We start from the raw sequence: 14,089 nt of genomic DNA on the forward strand, positions 1-14,089 counted from the left end.
CCAATCCACCACAAAAAGAGAGGGGACATCTGCAAAGAAGATGGAGGGAGCCCGTGAAGGAGAAGAAGAAGAAGGAGAGAAGCGCGAAAGGATTCTTCTTCAAGCTTTAAGGTAAGTGCATTATCTCTTCTCTCTTTGTTTCTTTTCTTTACTTCTCTCTTTCTTTTTGTTGATAAAGATTGTATAGCGAGAAGAAGTGAGAGAGATCAATGTGCATAAGAGAGAGAGAGAGAGAGAGAGGTCACTGCCACCGCCAATCCACCACAAAAAGAGAGGGGAAAACAACAAAGAAGAAGGAGGGAACCCGTGAAGGAGAAGAAGAAGAAGGAGAGAAGCGCGAAAGGATTCTTCTTCAAACTTTGAGGTAAGTGCATTATCTCTTCTCTCTTTGTTTTTCTCTTTTCTTTACTTCTCTCTTTCTTTTTGTTGATGAAGAGTCTATAGAGAGAAGAAGTGAGAGAGATCAACATGTGCAAGGGAGATTGAGAGAGAGAGAGAGAGAGAGAGAGAGAGAGGTCACTGCCATTGACAATCCACCACAAAAAGAGAGGCGACAACTGCAAAGAAGAAGGAGGGAACCCGTGAAGGCGAAGAAGAAGAAGGAGAGAAGCGTGAAAGGATTCTTCTTCAATCTTTGAGCTAAGTGTATTATCTCTTCTCTCTTTGTTTTTCTCTTTTCTTTACTTCTCTCTTTCTTTTTGTTGATGAAGAGTGTATAGAGAGGAGAAGAGTGTATAGAGAGAAACATTAGAGAAGTGAGAGAGAGAGAGAGAGAGAGGTTGCTGCCACCGCCAATCCACCACAAAAAATAGAGAGGACAACTGCAAAGAAGAATGAGGGAACCCGTGAAGGAGAGAAGTGCGAAAGGATTCTTCTTCAAGCTTTGAGGTAATGCATTATCTCTTCTCTCTTTGTTTTTCTCTTTTCTTTACTTCTCTTTTTCTTTTTGTTGATGAAGAGATGTATAGAGAGAAGAAGGGAGACAAATCAACACAAGGGAGATTGAGAGAGAGGGAGAGAGAGAGAGAGGCTGCCACTGCCACTAGATCCACTGAAAGAGAGGGGACAACTACAAAGGAGAAGGAGGGAACCCCCAACCTCTATCTCTTCTCCATCTTGCCCTCCTCGAGCTTGCATGGCAGGCACCAAGCAAGCATGTCTCCATTTCTCGGTCATGGAAAGGCCTCATGCCAAAGCCCGCCACCCGGAGCACAAGGTGAAGCCTCCTCTAGTGCAGCAATAGGTGCTCCCCATAGAGCACAACGACCACAAGAGAAGAAGAGGAGATGGAAACCAAGCACTATCGCCCTTTGGGAGATAAGGAGAATGCAGTGCGGATATGAGCTTCTCATCTCAAAAAGATATTTTCATAAGGACTTTGTTCGGGAAATCATGCAAGACTTGGAGCCGAAAGGGATGGAAAGATTTTGGGTACGAGTGCGAGACAGCCCACCAGTAGGAAGGTAGACTGCTGCAGCTATGATGATAGAAAGAAGAGCCTACATGATGTACTACATGTACCTTCTATTACCAAGAATCTATTGTCGATTGGATAGATGGCAGAACAAAATTTGCAAGAATCTATTGTAGGTTGGATAGATGATTTCAACTGATACACATGGCTGTACATTCGAAAGTACAAGGATGAGGTACTTGATGTCTTTAAGCAAATGGGTTTATAAATAGAAATGCAAGTCAAATGGTTCATGGGAAATGTATAAGTCCGAGCTCGTTGCAAAGGGATATGCACAGCAATACAGCCTAGATTATGAGGAGACTTTCAGCTCGGTTGCCAAGATGGAAATGGTGAGAATAGTCATTGCATTCACGGCTTCTAAGGGCTGAAAATTATGAAAAATGGATGTCAAAAATGCATACCTAAATGGTGACATGCTTGAAGAGGTATATATGGAGTAGCGTGAGGGTTATGTACACAACCTGAGGTGTATATGGATGCTAGCTAGCAACCTTGTCTATCATGCTAGATCCAAACACATAGAGATTCATTACAATTTCATTAGAGAAATGGTACTTGCAGGACAGATTGATCTACTTCATGTGAAGACAGAAGACCAGGTAGCTGATATCTTTACCAAATCACTTGGTAAAGAGAAATTCGTTCGTTTCAGGGATCTACTTGGAATACAACAATGAGTCTAAGCTCAAGAAATGGAGTTTGAGAAGGGGGAGGATGAGCTTGATTCTTTTGATCTTAAAACACCTCCATCCATTGAGATTGAGGGTGAAGACAAGAAAGAACATATAGAAGATGACTTAGACATAAGTAAAAACAAAAAGGAAGAAGTAGAACGTAGAGACACTACCACTCCCTATATAAGTGTTTCTGGCTCCAACACCATGGTGTAACTCTTACAGATGTCCAAATGCTCCCCCAAAAAGACTTGAACAAGTTTGGAATAAGTTGGAGTGAGCAGAAGATCAATGGGATTTATTCATACCTCAGGGTCCTGACTATAATGAAAGCTTGAAGTGAAACTCTTCTTCTTGGGCCTAACAAGTGATAAAAAACTCTTTGAGTAATACTTTTTTGAATTGATTATATCAAGCTTTTGCAATCACAAGCTCTTTTTCTTCTCGGGCCTAAGCAAGTGATGAAAAAGCTCCTTGCGAAATACCTTTTCGAATTAATTATATCTAGCTTTTGCAATCAAAGGATTCCGTTTTTTTTTTGAAAATCTGATACACAATTTTTAGACATTAGGTGTAGGTGACATTGGCAAATGAATTATGCTAGAATATTTAGTGCATATAGCTAGAAGGGTGGCAAGGTTGCATGCCCTGCCACCTAAATTTTTCCCCCCTGTAACCGTTGCTATTTGCATCGGAAATTTACTCTGCAATCATCGCTATAAGCGTCGTTATTTGCATCGCTAACCCAATTAGCGACGCTTATATCAATGCTAATAGCAACGAATCAATCGCGTTGCTAATAGAGATGATGGGGGTAATTTTTTCCATGAATAATTCTGTCGCTTTAAATGTCGCTATTGGGTCTATATGTTGTAGTGGTTCCCTGCGTTGTTCTTGTCGAATTGTAAAGCTCTATTCATCAAAGTTACACTAACTCTTTTAAGCTTTACTTCTTTGACGACCTCACTTTCATCTAATTTTATAACAAACTACAATTTACCATTACATTCCTCAACATACATATTGTAGTACATTACCATTGCTGACTGCACCTTGTTCAAATATAAATAGTAATTATTGAGTTCGGTGAACTTCACCTCGTATGCATTTTGGTCCCAACCTTTGGTTTTGCAGAGTTACAGGCAAATGGGATTGAAACATGTGGATTTGTGGGTTGATGGGGGAATCTACCCAATTGACCCCTTAAACAATATACCTCCAACTTTCTCAGGAATCACAAATTTGCTAAAGTATGTGTGCGAGGGTGAAAATGGGTTACTTGGTTATATTGGGCGGCTCAATGATTAGGTGTTCAAAGTATTTACAACTTGCCAGGAAATCATAAAAAATTGCCATGATGTGATCGCTGCACATCAACTTCATATACAATAGCGCATATGACAAGTGGTACAACTAAATGACACTGTAATTCAACAAAACAATCAAATTATTTCAATGCAGGACACTATCCATGACATTGCTATCTCATATGAGGAGGCAAAGGCACAATTGGAAGACTTGAGAAAGATCAACAGTAAGCTAACACAGGAACGCAAACGAAAGAAGAAGCCAATCAATGAGTCAATTGTGAATAGTGGCCAGTGGAAGCAACGTATCAAAGCATGTAAGGTAGCTCAGAAAGAGAACCTAGGTGAGGGTGAGGTTGAATCGTGTATTAGTAGATTGCTGAAGGCAAGTACACTAGAAAACGCTTTGAGCAATCATAAGTTTAAGACTGTGAAGGAAAATGTGATTGAGTGCACATTAAAAGATGTGTCAAATGAGTTCTCAGCTGTGGATGCACAATCTATTTGTGACAGGGCCGGCATTAGCACAACGACTTACTCAAAGATATTCAAAGGTGTGAAGACTGGGTTTGGTCGTGTGCTAAAGAGAAATAGAATTGTGCCTCTTCCTCAACCTTCAAAGTTAATAGAGGCCCGACAACAACTTAACACAATGGTTTTGGAGTTGATAGGAGATCCCGTGCATGTTCAATGAGGGTTGACACTGGTACGCTGGGTTCTTTTGAATAATGGGGCATATTCAATCTCTACCTCAATATGCAGCTCCTTCTTTTTTGTATTCATTTTACTATTAATAGAAATGGAAAGCCTACTTGGTTGCAAATTATCACCTATCCCACCTGAAAGAGGTTATAGAGTGGAGATGCACAGAGAGACATACAAAGGTGCCAAGGGAAAGGAGGGTGTAAGTAATTCACTCTGTTAATGAAGGTTGCATAAACACAGAGAAGAGGTCACAATAGAGTCATGAGAGAGTATAGGGATATCCAAGACTTTTCATATTTTAGATATTTCTATTTTTCCTCCAAAAACATCTCCAAAAAACACGAAATTTGACCAGTTGGTTTGTTTTTTGACCAAAAGCTAGGATATAAAAAATCCCCAAAATATCTTAAAAGGAACTTTCGACATTTTATTTTCCTTGTTCTCGATTAAAAAATCAATTACCTCGTATCTACTAATAATTTTGCATTGAAAATGAAGCACCACACTCCCGTAACTAACTCCTTTTTTAATATAAAATTTGGTTGAAAAAGACTTTTTCAATGAGGAGAGAGAAGGAATCTGTGTATATCTTTGTAGATAATATAAAAAAGGAAAAATGAGATTGCAAAAGTGGAGAGAGAGGAGGATTATTTTACTATTCTTCTCTCCTCTTTTCCTTGTTTTAAGGAGGAGAGAGGGGGGGGCTAAAAGGCCCATTTGTGAGTTCATTTTTTTCCTAATGGAGAGAGTTGTGCCAACAAGTTTTTTGGCACAACGTCTTGGATCATTGGAATAACATACCGGAGGGGAGCAAGGACTACATAGTAGCATTCTTGCATGAGAAGTTTCTGATACCCACCATAGCAGGTAGATTTTCCACAAGCTGGATGATGGAGTGCATGTGTGCATACATGTCACATAGACGATCGGACGCACACAAGGCGCTTAAGAGTGGGGCCTCAAAGCTTGAGTGGCTAGATGCAGATGAATGGCGTCGACTCACAAAGGAGGCTACGAATTCTCCAGGACGTTGGAGATAGCAGCGTGAGGTAGTAAGGGCACAACTGGAGGCAGTAGTGGTCAATCATCTTGGGAGTGGCGGCCACCACATGACTTATGTGGAGGACTTTGTAAGTTTTCCTTTGTTCTTCTCGCTTATTTTTTTGCAATATCACTTGTACTGACAATCATGTTTCTAACAGTTGTATTTTGTTTTCTTTGCAGCACTCCATTACAAACCGTGATCCCATAGCCCCCTTTTTTCCCTCCACAACCCAAAAGAGTTCAATTAATCTCCTTTTTTCATATATGTATATATATATACATATATATACATATATATATATATACATATATATACATATACGTATATATACATATACATACATATACATATATATACATATACATACATATACATACATATACATATAGATACATATACATACATATATATACATATACATATATATACATATATATACATATATATATATATATATATATATATATATATATATATATATATATATTAGAACCGTGGATTCTCTTTTCTTAGCACGCATTATTGTGGCAACTTCAAATTCCACCAAGTTAGAGGTAGGTTCTTAGGTCTTTTGTTGGTTATTAGTGGTGCTGGCTTTCACAAGAGTTGGACTAGGGCAATCTTTTACAGTGTGGCCTTCTCCTTTGCATTGACTACATAAGGGTTCGTAGTCTATGCACCTTCGTGGGTTTGGACAATCTAGTGAGATATGTCCCTTTTCTCTGCATCTATAACACCCCACTTATGATCTTTGGCCACCACCAAATTGTCTTCCTCTGTAACTTTGAGAGGGAAACCTCTTTGGGTTGAAATTAGGACCAAACTCTCTCGGCTTTGGTCTAATATATTGGATTGTCATCTTGGATTCCAACAAGTTGAATCTTGCTTCTTCATCTTTCTTCCTCTACACATATATCTCCTTTTCAGAGAGCAGATATCTTTTGTATGGTTCTTCCTTATGAACAGAAGGCTCCTAGGATAGTTGGTTTTTGGATATGTGTGTGTGTGTGTGTGTGTGTGTGTATAGAAGTAAATATAAGTTTAAAAACTTAGTTGAAAATTCACTAAAATTTAAGATTAAATATGAGATAAGTACTATTAAAAATATTATAAAAAGTTTCAAAAAATATAAATAGTTAATAAATGAAAAATATTCATAATTTAAAATAAGTTAAGAAAAATATGAATAAAACGAGAAATTTTTGATAGTAAAATGAAAAAAATGAGATTAAAAAATAAAGTTTAATTAAAATAAATCTAAATAAGATTATGATAAATAAGTATAATTTTATTGAATTTTTAAAAATTTTAAATTAAATTAAAATAAGATATCTCATTTGAGCTCATATGGGTTATATAAACATATATGAAAGTGATAATTCAATGGTTTGTATGCAAGGTGGTGAAAATACAAGGGGTGGTGATGTGTGGTTGATTTAAAAAAAGCTAGGTATGTTACACTTCCCCACTAAAATAGAAGATAAAGTAGAACAAGCCATTTGGTGAAAAGTAAGAACAACAAACCTTGTGAAAAAATGAAGGAAGGATATTCAAGAATTTAAAGAAAATGACAAAGAGACTATAAGGTTATGCAGGATTGACAATAAATGTCTCCATCTAGTATTTTCAATTCGAACAATGTCTCAAGTATTTTGTGCCTCCATGAATTTGTGCTCCAAAAATACCTCTAAAATATTTAAATATGAGATAAAAGACTCCCCAAATTTACCCTAATGGTAGCTATCCCCCTATTGAATGAGAAACTTTTTCTCTAAACCAAAACGCCCAAACTTGAGTCCAAATCTCCTCTATTGTCTTCCATTCATTTTGAAGCTCTTGAAGGAGACACCCTCAAAGCTCCTCCAATTGCTCCAACTAGACAAGATGGAACCATTTTTATTCTCATAACCCACTACATGGGTTTGCAAGGTCATCACCTTCCCATGAGAAAATTTCAGCTTATTGCAAATCTAAACAATGAAATCCAACTCAGCTTAATCCGTAGTAAGGAGGCATTATTAGTGCTCCCAAAAATCCACAAAAAGAGCGCTATCTTCAGTTTTGAGTGGCTACATTGACCTAAGGATGATATTTATATCTCTAACCTTAGCCATTGACTAGGATACATGTTATATTGATAAATAAATGTATTTTATAAAAAGATATAAATTAAAGTTTACATTTTAATTAGTATATCTATGTGGATAAATGGAAGATTTTATCATCAACTTTTACATTTTAGTTTTTATATCTATGCATGTAAAGGAAAATAATTTATTACTATATGGATTAAGCTTGTCTACGGTACTAAGTAAGCTTAGTCCACTTGGGCTTTCCAACCACTTAGAAGTCTCTCGCATGTAGGCTTACCTCTACCATTGAAAAGCTTATGTACACGTGAGCTTTTCTATAATTGAGAAATCTAAAAAACTAAGTCTTCCCTACCACTTTTCCTTTACATTCACAAGACACATGCCACATACCGACATTTAAAGAGGCACAAATATTTATCAAAAATTTTATCCTTGTCATTACTAAAAGCATTGGTATAGACATCTCTATAGATCCATTGCAATTAGTATCGCTATCTATGTCTAGTGATGTTTTTCGGTGCATATACTAGATCAGATAGTGATCCATGTAGTAAATTAGCAATGCAAAAAGCAACGGTTGCATAGAAAAAAAGTTTGGTGGCAAGGCAGCTTGCCTCCGAACACAATGTGCTGAATAATATTCTATATAGCAACTACATGTTGAATACACAATGGTCATCAAGGAAAGGGCAAAAACTATATAAAATTGCAAGATTGATAACTCATAAAATAAGTACAAGATTGATTATGACAACTCGTAAAACTACATGGAACCATGGGGAGGAGAGTCCAAAACAAACATGAAAATATATTTATAAATATCACGAAATACAATTTTATACAAAGGATGAGAAATATATCTAAGGAATGCTACATGATAGAAGCATGCATAGATCACATGATCAAAAAAGAAAATGATAAAATGGATTTATAAATATAATAAAATACAATTGTTTACAAAGGATGAGAAATATATATGAGTGCTATATGAAAGAAGCGTGCATACATCTTAGGACCCAAAAAAAAAAAAGATGTGTGCTCCACGAATCCAAGTGCATGCTATAGCTCCTCACCATCCAAAAGCTCATCCCAACACAATGGAGCATTGAATGGACTTTGCAAAATAAAAAACTAGATATTAATCGACAATACATAATAGATCACAAAAAAACTAATGACTACAAACAAAAAAGAGGTTTGAATTATTAGACTGCTGCGCGTATACAATCTACCAATAAGTGCTGTGAGAATGTGTCTCTCCGCATATTGGGTCTCCAAACCTATAGGATCATGTTTTGTGATGGAGTACTACAAAGAAAACGAAGTAGCTTTGTTAAAATAAGGTTATTAATACAAGTAATATTCCAAATAAGAAAGTGAAAATAACCAAAAGGAAACTTAAAAAGTCCTCCAAATAAGTCTTATGGCTACCACTCCCCGGATGATGCCCGGACCCCCCTACATGCCCTCATTGCGTCTTGCTCTGCTACCGCCATCATCATGGAAAGTCTCTGGCCTCCTCCCTAATTCTCTACCAATCCTCTACATCCAATCACTTGGACTTTGAGATGCCACTCTTGATTTCCTTGAAGTGCGTCTAATCATCTATGTGACATGTATGCATGCATACAATCCATCATCCATCCATTTCGAAAACCTCTCTACTGCTATAAGTACCGAAAACTCCTCATGCAAAGATGCTAATACATAGTCCTTGCACCCCTTCGACATATTCTTCCAATGGTCTAAGATATTGTATCTAAATATTTATTGGCACAACTCTCTAATGCAAGCCATCACTCTCCTCCCCTCACCATTCATGATTACAGTACTTGTTCTCTCATCTATGAGGTATTCATACCCTATTGGGATATGTCCGAGGTGCATCCTATTTCACGTGCGACCATACTCTTGAGCATAACTAGGAGACCCCTATACATCTAGTATACATGTACGGATGGTAGCATCCATAGGGATGCCGCTCCGATGACTAAGTGAAACCTAGAGTCACATGAGTAGATGTCCTACAGGTGTGAAAAACCTTGGAGGTGACAAGTATCCATGAGATCAATAAGATGGAGACATTGCATTGGTGCCTTCACAACACCCACTTGAGACACCATATCTGGAATTGGTACGAGAGCGAGAACTAGCAATTGACTGTGGGCTTATAACATCTACATCTCCATATTATCTCCTAGAACCACTTACTCCATCCGCGGTCATCCACAGTCAACCTAGAGCATCAACTCTTCTACTGAAGATTGAAGTATCTGAGCACAATAAGGTAGACCTCATAGAACAGCCAGACGATGACCGCGATAACACTTGGTCCTCCATATCTCTAAAGCAGACCATTTGATCTCAAGACATATGCATGAAGATCTCCTAAACTTCTCATCTATCATTCCTCGACTCATGTTGCTCTCTAGGTATCGTCAAAGGGAACTTGTACAGTCTGAAAATGATGTTAGCATAATCAATATAAGGATTTAGATAAAGCATGACAACATAACTTAGCAAAAAAGAGGATACTAGTTAAAATGCATATACTAAATTATTGACGAATTAAGCAAGCGGATGCAAATAAAACTTGATCTATGGCTAGAGAGAGAGAGAGAGAGAGAAAGAGAGAGAGAGAGAGAGAGGTGACTGCCACCACCGCCATTCATGAAAACGGAGGAGATTTGTGTAAAGGATGAGGAAACCCACAAAGGAGAAGAAGAAGAAGGAGACATGAATGAAGGGATTATTCTTCAAGCCTTGAGGTAAGTGCATTCTCTCTTTTCTCTTTATATTTCTCTTTTCTTGTCTTCTCTCTTTATTTTTATTGATGAAGAGATGCATAGATAGAACGAGGGAGAGAGAATGGAAAAGAGATCAAAGTAAAGGAGGTAGAGAGAGAGAGAGAGAGAGAGAGAGGCCGTTGTTGCTACTGCTGCCACTGCCACTGCCACCGCCACCCATGAAGGGAGATGAGAAAAGTGCAAAGGAGGAGGGAACCTATGAAGGGGAAGAAGATAAAGGAGAGAAGCACAAATAGATTCTTAATCAATCTTTGAGGCACGTGCATTCTCTCTTCTCTCTTTTTTTTTCTCTTTCTTTTTATTTATGAAGAGATGCATAGAGAGACGTAGAGACAGAGACAAAGACAAAGAGGGAGAGAGAAACAAAGAGAGGGAGAGGGAGGAATAGGGAGAGGGAGGGAGGGAGAGAGAGAGAGAGAAAGGGAGGGAGGGAGAGAAATAAAGATAGGGAGGGGAAGGGCGAAGTAAGGAAAATAGATAGAGGAAAGGAGATAAGAGAAGAGGAGGGAGGGAGAGGGAGAGTGAAAAAAAATAGAAAAGAAGGAAAAATAGAGAGAGAGAGAGAGAGAGAGAGAGAGAGAGAGAGTATATATATATAGTGAGGGAAGGAGGGAGGGAGGGAGAAATAGAGATAGGGAAGGAGAGAGAAGTAGAGAGAGGCTAGGAAGGGAGAGATAAAAATAAATAGAGAGAACAATAGGGAGGGATAAATAGAGAGAAGTAGAGAGAGTCTAGGAAGGGAGAGATAAAAATAAATAGAGAGAACAATAGGGAGAGATAAATAGAGAGATGCATAGAGAGAGAGAGAGAGAGAGAGAGAGAGAGAGAGGCTACCACCGCCATCCGCAAAGAGAAATGAGAAAAGCACAAAAAAGGAGAAGGAGAGAACCCATAAAGGAGAAGAAGAAAAAGGAGAGAATCATGAAATGATTCTTCTTCAAGCTATGAGGTAAGTGTATTCTCTCTTCTCTTTGTTTTTCTCTTTTATTTTCTTCTCTCTTTATTTTTGTTTATAATGAGATACATGGAGAGAGGGAGGGAGAGAGGAATAGTGATAAAGAATAGGAATGAAGAGAGAGAAATAGAGGGAGCGAGGGAAGTTATGAAGAGAAACATAGAGAGAGGGAGGGGGAGAGAGATGGTGATAAAGAATAGGAAAGAAGAGGGAAAAATAGAGGGAGGTGATAAAGAATAGGAAGGAAGAACTACATAGAGTGAGAGAGGGAGAGAGAGATGGTGATAAAGAATATGAAGGAAGAGGGAGAAATAGAGGGAGGGAGGGATAAAAGAAAATGAGAGAGAGAGAGAGAGAGAGAGAGAGAGAGAGAGAGAGAGGGAGAGGGAGAGGGAGAGGGAGAGAGGCAGGGAGGCAGGGAGGGAGGGAGGGAGGGAGAAATAAAGAGAGGAAGGGAGAGAGAAATAGAGAGAGATGTAGAAATAAATAGGGAGTAAGGAGGGAGGGAGGGAGAGGTAAAAGAAAGGGAGAAATGCATTCCATCCATGTTTTCATAGAGTAGAATGATCTCGCTATGTATATACCCACTAAGGAAAAAGGTAGATGTTAAAGGACTCTTCCTCGCTATTGAAGATCTTGAAGATGTCCAACTAAACAACTGAATGGAAACTTTGCCCTCCTCCTAGTGATTTGGAGTCCATATAGGAAGCCTATCCAACCAGTTTATCCCGCACATAGGTACCACAAGTGGAGAACTTAAAGACTTGAAGATGTCAAGTGAAGAGCATTAAAACAAGGCTAGCTAGATTTTTAGGATTACATATTGTTTCTAGGTTTTTTTGGCCTTTATTATCAAGATACAAGTTATTATAGAGAAACATGATACTAGGGGTCATTTTGGTGCCATTATTCACTTTTTATTACAGATGCTATAGGATATTTCAGAGTTTATGTAGGGCTTATAGATATGAATGCAAGTGAACTCACTGCCTTTAGGTTATATCCAGGTTGTTATAGGGTTTAGAGACCTTATTTTGGAACGCGATAGTGCTTGAGAGGAAAAAACAATGACTTTTTAAGGTGCTAGACTATTTTGTATAACAAAGAAAGAATATTTTCAAAACATTCTATTTCAATTCTAAAGTAAAGTGTGGTAGCTCATCTCAAATAACTATTTGTTAGCTTCATTTTGAACCAAGCATTCCTCATTTCAGTGTTGAGGTAAAAAGTTATAGCCATTTTTGTGAGAAGAGGTATACTTGGACTACACGTTGATAGTGAGCAGAAATAGCTAGAAATAAGGAAAAGAACAAAGCCAATGAGGATATTCAGTAACAAATCAATGACAAGTGTGAAGCAATACCTGAGCAACATTATGATAAAGAGAAATCACATGAATATGGTGCATGTAGTGTACTAAATGCAACACTTTGTTAGCATGAGACTAGGTGTTCTACCAGATATAATGATCTTATTGCAAAGCTATATCGAGTGGTTGAGCAGATAGTTCACTCAAATGCCCAAATCATTGAAGTCAAAGATCAGAAGGTCATACTTGTGGTAGCACAAATGCCTAGATTAGGTCGAGTCTCTCATCATAGCCACATTCATTATGCACACTTATATTCCCTCTTCAAATCACATATTAAGAGTAACTTCATGTGGCACATCATCATCCTAAAAAATACACCAGCTAGCTAGTCTTGAGATGACTTTTCACTCCATCACAAAGTATAACAATCATTCCAAGCCTCACAACATAACCAACAATCCATATACATAGCTTGGCTCATTATAGAGGATGACCCCCTAATCTTTATAGAGACATGGAATGCAAAGCTTATCTCTCTCATGGACGATGGTCAACCACAAGATGCCACCTTGCTCCTCTTTGATTCTCAAGCAAAGCACTACAACAAAAAGGCCTCATAGATGCACATTTAGATGCGATTTTTGAATACAAAGAAAATCTTATGGGCGTGTCTATCCGCCCGTCTATTTGCGCGTCTACCATTTCGCGTCTATAATCTCATGTATCAACGAATTTACACGCAAAAATAGACGCGCAATAGACACACATATACACGCGCATATAGACACACTGATAGACGCGTTTTTACAAGCATTGGTAGACGCGAACGGAAAACAAAAAATGTCCTTTTTAAAAAAAAGATATTTAATTTCTTTTTTAAATTTGAATTATTAAGCACGTGTATAAGCGCGTGTAGTCTGCACTATAGACACGCATATAAACGCGAATTATCTGCAATTTAGACGCGCGGATAGATGCGCAAAACATGACTGGAAAAAAAAACCAGAGAGCATGTGGTTGCAACATGCTCTCTGGTTTTTTTATCCTCCTCCCATACATCAGATTGTGCATTTGGGAAAAATACAATGTATCTTACGGGCACGAGAATTGAAAATAGAAGTCCATGTATTCATTATATATCAAAAGCATTTACAAGGGAAGTTTAAGTGCTTGCGACCTAAAGCGTGGCCGCAAGCAGTAGGCTCAAAGATGGATCATACATATACAAGAAAAGAAGGCCTCATGAGGAGGTATGGTGCTCCTCTACGAATCTAAAGAGGAAACACCTTCGCTAGTACTACAATGGCTACTAGCGTCGCTATCCCCCTCCTCGCTATGCTCCACATCCGGGTTCCGCCTACACACACAAAAGATCAGGGTTGCTTACATAGACAAGGTGGAGAAAAAGTTATAATTAGCTATACTTTTAATAGGAAAGTAAGAAAAACATACCTCCTCTGGCTGTCGAATCCTCATGGCCCAGTTGTATTGGTCCTCAGTGATTGATGAGACCCTCCTCATAGAAGTGAAGCCATGTGGCTGCGCAGTTATGGCCTCGATGGTAACCTACCTCTCTAGGAGTAGGTATCCTACCAACGATGGTAGTCTGCAAAACATTTAGATATATACAAACAATTATGAGTCACAATATATTAGAATAAAATATATAAAGAATTGAAAGAAATATAAATTTTAAAAAACTAGAAATCAAAAT

The sequence above is a fragment of the Lygodium microphyllum genome, chromosome 13 (genome assembly GCF_053477565.2).
Source record: "Lygodium microphyllum isolate KBCC chromosome 13, Lygodium_microphyllum_v1.1.10, whole genome shotgun sequence".
Classification (NCBI taxonomy): domain Eukaryota; kingdom Viridiplantae; phylum Streptophyta; class Polypodiopsida; order Schizaeales; family Lygodiaceae; genus Lygodium; species Lygodium microphyllum.